The sequence below is a fragment of the Bos taurus genome, chromosome 7, assembly GCF_002263795.3.
Source record: "Bos taurus isolate L1 Dominette 01449 registration number 42190680 breed Hereford chromosome 7, ARS-UCD2.0, whole genome shotgun sequence".
NCBI lineage: Eukaryota > Metazoa > Chordata > Mammalia > Artiodactyla > Bovidae > Bos > Bos taurus.
The window spans coordinates 52959165-52965373 of NC_037334.1; positions in this window are offsets into that span (position 1 = coordinate 52959165).

The window sequence follows — 6209 nt, forward strand, 5'->3', positions numbered from 1 at the left end:
ACGGCCTGTATCACACGCCCTCGCAGTGCCACACTCTCTGTTACACTCACACTCACCGACTCACACGGTGGCAACACGCAGTGTCTCACACACTCGATAACTCAGTTTCTCCCACTCAGTTTTGGCTCTCTGGCGCCATCTAGAGGTGGCTGAGCTGCCTGGGAATTCCTTTTCCTTCGCTCAGGGTTTGGTACCCGAGGCTCTTAAGTACCCCAGTCCAATACGACCTCCAGCCTTTCGCCATGGATAAGCCAATGCAGAGGGTTGAAGTTCAGAAGAGTGAGAAAGACTGTGTTCCTGGCAATGACTGTCACTGGGTGTGGAAAGGTCTAATACGGGATGACCGATATCTGCGTCTCTATTTGCCTTGGCCTCTGACTCCTCGTCCCTATCCAACCGCATTTTCCCATCCCTATCGCTCTTCTACCCCTTGTCTCTTTCCTCTGCTATCTCCCCTTCTGACACCTGGATTCTCGGTGGAGCCCTCCTCAGGGTAAGGGTGGGCTTCTCCGGCCAGCTAAGGGCTGGCCAAGATCTCTCCGAGAGCAGCCCCCTCTCCGTTGGACTCCCTTTCTGGCCTGGGCCCTGCTCTAGTCTGCACCCCTAGCCCTCAGCCCTAGAATCCCAGGTGGGGGGCTCTGGGTGAGAGATGAGGTGAGCTAGTGGCAGGCAAATCTGTCCTTTAGGTGGTTTCTCTCTGTCCCTTGCAAAACTCACACTCTCCCCATCATTGAGCACAGCTCCAAGGGAGGAATCAGTGGCCCAGAGACAAGAAATCTTCCACAGAGGAGCTGCCCCAGCCTCCCTGCCCCCAGCATGTGCCTGCTGCCCGCTGCAGCAAACCCTCCCCAGTCTGCTTGCTGGGAGCCATTCAAAGGCTCCTCTGTTCTCCTCCCTTGCTCGGGGCTGAGCAAGATAGGCAGCCGCAGAGCTGGGCAGGAAATGCTAATCTCCCAGATGTTCTCCTCCATCCTCCCTACTCTACCACCATCAAGCCCAAATCCTGCACCAAGTGGTGGGAGCAGAACTGGGCCGGCGCAAAGCCAGGGTGTGTCTACTCTTCTCCCTGCTCTCTCTCCCTTCCTAACCCTCTGCCAGGCTGGGGGACCTGAGCCTGGGACAGTGTAGAAATGAAGATGAGGCTGTTTTCCCAAAGAAGGAGGGCAGGCAGAGGGCAGAGACCAGGAGGTTACATTTGAGGAGAGAAGCCAGGTTCCTGGCCCCATACCAAACTGGGAGGAGGACCTGACTGACAAGTAGGATATGGGGTCAAGTTCTAAACTGATGGTGCCTGAGATTCCAGCTGAGACTATGGCTGGGGATTGGACCCTGAGTTATGCTTGGTGTGGGAGTGGTTGGGATGCTTGGGGCCTAAGGCTCTTGCTGTGATATGTATGTGCCTGGGATGGACTGTGACTAAGAAAGTTAGGATGGTGTAGATCCTGGCATTGTAACACAAAAAAATTGTTGCCACTGATAGCAGCTGGGACACTGTTGTGATGCTATGATGCTGGTGTGCCTAGGCTATCTCCAGAACAATCAGATTATGACAGAGGCTGTCGTGTGTGTTCATGTGGAAAGGAGGGCTGTAACTGAAATGCTGTAAGCCTTGAAGCTGAAGATGTGAGGCTGGCATACCTGAGACTGGCTATAGCTGAGAAGCTGTTCTCTGTTCATATGACGTAGGTAGAACTGTAGCTGGATCCGTTGCTTAGGTCCTAGGAGATGAGAGGCTGTTGCTAGGAGCCTGTACCTGAGAGGAAGGCTGTTACCTGGGATAAGAGCAGAGCTACTGTTGTGTATAGGACTGTAGCTGGGATGCTATTGGTCCTGAAACTATAGCTGTGATGACAGCATACTGGGGATTGGCTATAGCTAAGATGCTGTTGCCCAGGCTTGTGGCTGGTCTATTATTGTGTGCAGGACTCTAGCTGGGATGCTGTTATGCCTGCAGCCATAGTTCTGAAGCTCAAATGTAGCTGGGAGGCCATTTCCTGGTAATATAGCTGGACCACTCTTGTGTGGGGGATGGAGCCCAGACTCCGTTGCCTAGGAGATGAGAAGCTGTTCCCTGGGAAGCTGTTCTGGGAGGCAGGATGCTACCTGAGATGGGAGCTGATCTTCTGTTGGAGCTGATCTACTGTTGTACTTGGGACGGCTCCCGAGTGGCTGTTGCGTCTGTGGCTGGCTGGGTCAGGGAAGGCGAATGAGTTCTGCCTTGAGGTCTGGGAGATGCCAGGAGCCCAAAGCTGGGCGGGGGCTGCTGCTCTGGGAGGCTTCAGCAGCTGCTTTGCTGTGAAGCTGGGAAGCCTGTTTTCATTACTGTTTTAACTCTTTTTTTAACCTTGTTTTTCTCTCGGCTGCACTTTTGCTCACTCATTAATTTTGGTATTTTTCTCACGGTGCCTCAGCCCCTGTCACGGCTGCCATGGCAACGGGAGACAGTTTGCACAGTGCCAAAATATCTGATCAAAAAATAACCAAAATAAGCAAACACCAAAACGACTGTTCTGGGGGCTCCAGCCAAGGGAGAGCCAATGGCTCAAGTCCAGGAAACTCTAGGCTCCCAAGGGACCCTTTTTGTTCCCCAGGGAAGCTTTGCTAAACCTTCTGATAACCTCGGAGGCCTCTTCCCAAGGGAATCGCCCCAACAAATTCTCCCCGGACTCTAAGATTTCCAATGGTCTCTGCCCAAGAGGTATTGAGAAGATGTGAGGACCGGGGTTCATTTCCCAGGAGCTGAGTCAAGCCTCTATGAAGCTCCCTCCCTGCCCTCACCAGACATGTCTGCATTACTCCTTCCACCCCTCTTCTGGCCCTCCCTCCTTCCTCAGGCTTCTTTTACTTTCTCTCCTCCCAATCCCTGCTTGGCCACCTCCACTCTCTTCTTTTCATTACCCCAGCATCCTGACAGGTTCGATAGAGGGGAGGAAGCTGCAGCCTCCAGACCCACCCCCAACTCTTCAATGGAGATATGAGGAGAGATGCCACAAAAGCACCTGACACTCCTAGGCTCTGGCCACCTCCAGCTCCAGCTGCCTACAGGAAATTCCTGAACAGCCCTGAATACCCACACCCACTCTGGTTTCCCCCCAATAGCATTCTAGTTTCCTGGGGACTTCCTTCTTTCAAGTGGGCATGTCCCCAGGAGGAGTAGAACAATAGAGCCTCAGGTGGAAAAGGCAGGGACAAAACTCTTGGTACTACCTGTTTCACTTCTTCACCCACTAATTACCCCTATGATGGGGCTTGTCTAGATTTCTAGAGCACTAAGAACCAGAGCAACAAGAAGGTGCCCTTCAACTCTGCCTGAGTCACATCGCAAAATTATATTTCTGGCTTCTCTTCTTTGAGCCCCTCCAGCAGTGAAAATCTCACTCCCAACAGGTCTTTGTCCCCCTCTGAGAGCTAGAACTCATCTTCTGCTCCTTATGTTCAATTCCTATAGCCCTCTCCCCACCAACAGCAATAGTGGCCTTGGCCTCCTGGCAGAGCCTTCCTGGGCCTGTTACCATAGAAACCGGATAGTCTGTGCAGTGTGAGATGGGGAGGGGAGACAGGAGCAGGGAGGAGGGACCAGACCTCAGGGACAGCCCTAGAAGAAGGGACCTGGACACTGAAAGGAGGACGCTGCCCCATCCTAAGGGAGGGGGGACCTTGATTTGGAGAGGGGAGAGAGAATCTTTGTAGGTTCTGTCCCTACACAGCTTTCTCTGTTGCCTCCCAAGGAGGCACACAACTGTCTCCTCGCCTGGCACAGAGAAGGGGAGTTCCTCTTTCCCCACACCTCTAAAATCCTTCTTTACCAGGAACTTTCTGATCTGGGATGATTCTCTTTCCCAGGAGGCACCAGTCTTAGTCTAAGACCAGGATCATAGAATACCTTCCCTCCCCCAAGAGCTACGCAATCGCCCCAGACCAGTAACTCTGTGCTCTGAAGGCTGGGCAGCCCTGGGACCCGGTGGCCGCTGCTGACCCCGTGGCGTGCGGCTCTGAAAGGCCCCATTCATCTCTGGGGGCTGAAGGCACCATTGTCCCTGGCGGGGGGTGGTGGAATCAGTGGGGGGTCTCGACTCAGAAGGAAGGAATGTGTCTGGAGAAGTTGCCCCCAGGGCTCCAGTCTCCAGGTCCCCACCACATCTCCATCGGGACCCCCTCACGACCCCAAGCCCTCTCCCCTACTGCTCCCGGCAGCCTTCGTGGTTCTCCTAAGGGTGGGAATTGCCGCGGTTTTGGGTAGAAGCCTCGCCCCAATTCTCTGGCTCTCTCTGGAGAAATATTTCTGGGGCTGGGAGCTGTCCAGCACCTCGGGTTCTGACGGACCAACGATTCGCCTAGGTGCCATCACACCAGAAGGGGCTCAGGGCCAGACTCAGCTGGCTGGGAGCTTGGGAGTTCTCCTCCACCTAGGCTAACACTGTAAACCACACCTAGCCTGGGTGGGCATGGGTGCAGCTCTGGACATGGGCATCCATGGGTGCTGAGAACTGACCCAAGGGGCAACTTGACTCCTGCCCTATCTGAGGAGAATTGAAGGGTCAAGTGCCACCAGGCCACTCCCTTGGAAGGCTGTCTCTGATAGAGTTAAAGAAAAAACTGGGAGAGGTCAGGCCCTGCCTCCCTTCCCCCTATCTCTGCCTTGCCTCTGTTTCTGTTTTCCTAACTCTCTCCACCCTCCTCCTCTCTTTCCCTCCCTGCTGGGTTGGGGGCTGCTGAATTATCATTTCCCAGCTCTGCTAATGTGCTCCCTGCTGCGGGGAGGGATCATAATTCTGGGAGATGATTAAGTTTCAAATTGTTTTTCTGTGTGTTGTTGAAGATGAGGCTTTAATATGGTCCCTCCCCAGATAGGGAACCTGGCCTGGCCCCAGCTGCTTTCCCTATCCTCCTTTGCCAGCCCTCTCCTCTCTATTAGACCAGGTCTGGGCACATGTCCCTTTGTGTGCCCTCTGAACTTATGCAGGGGGATGGGGGGGGGGGTGGACCTACCTTTGACTCAGACAGGAATACATATAATGTGGTGGTGAGAAATACTGGTTTTGAAGTCAGACAAGTCAGGATTCAAGTTCTAACTCTGCCACTTACTATCTGTGTGATCTTGGATGAGTTAAACTGTCTGAGCCTCAGTTTCTTCATCTATAAAATGAAGATACTTTAACAGTTGCCTCATAGAGAGCTTTGTGTGTTTAAATCCATAATGCATGTCAAATGCTTAGCAGAGTGCCTGGCTCACGGTAAAACTTGATGAATATTAGTGGTTGTAAGTACGCACATACCCCATCCTGTGTGATCCTGCCTCCTCCATCCTTCCTAACTTTGTTCTTCAGTTTAGTAAATGTATATCTAATGCCTGCTATTTTCCAGGCACTGTGCAATAGAAATCAAGTATTCAGGAGTGAGGAGGTTGGTTTTCTTGCTTATCTCCCCTTAAGTACCCCTTCATTTGCCTCCTTTCCTCTTTTCAATTTAAGTTCACTCCCAGTTTACTCTCCCACATACTTCCAGCTCTTCCTTTATTATTCCTACTTCATTCGTTCTCTGCAGTCTTATCACTTCACCTTGATTTTTATCTTCCTAACACACACACACACACACACATCTTTTATCTTCTACATGATTCTCCATCCCATTTGGGGCCATGATACTAAATAAAGGTGGCTGAATTTTCAAGCTAGGAGAGAGAATCCCGAGTCATGCTCTGTGTATGTGTGTGCGTGCGTGTGTGTTTGTATCTAAGGATCACACACATTGAGTGTGCATTCAATGGTGGATCTGTAACAGACTTCTGAACTCATACATTTGAACTGTGTACTTATTTGCCTTCTATCCCCTTTGTACAAGGCTTACAGCCCTTGAAATATGTCTATTTCTTTTCCTACTATCTACCTACTCTGCCCTGCCACGAAGTCATTCCACAACTCTTTGAGGGCTTGATTCAGTGCAGGAAACAGAAGCTACTCTAGGTGTTTTAAACTGAAGGGAATTTAATATAGGGAATTGAGTCCTTACAAAAATATGTTTAAAGATCTGTGGAGTGGACTCCTAGAAGCTGTACCAAGAGGGCTAGGACATATTCCATAATCAGAAATGGGGACTCAAAAGGCCACCATCGGTACTATTGAATTAAAGAACACACTGCCAAAGCTTTGCCATCTAGGAATTAGGAAGAAGAGACCAGGAAGCTGGAATAACTGTTGCAGGAGAACTGC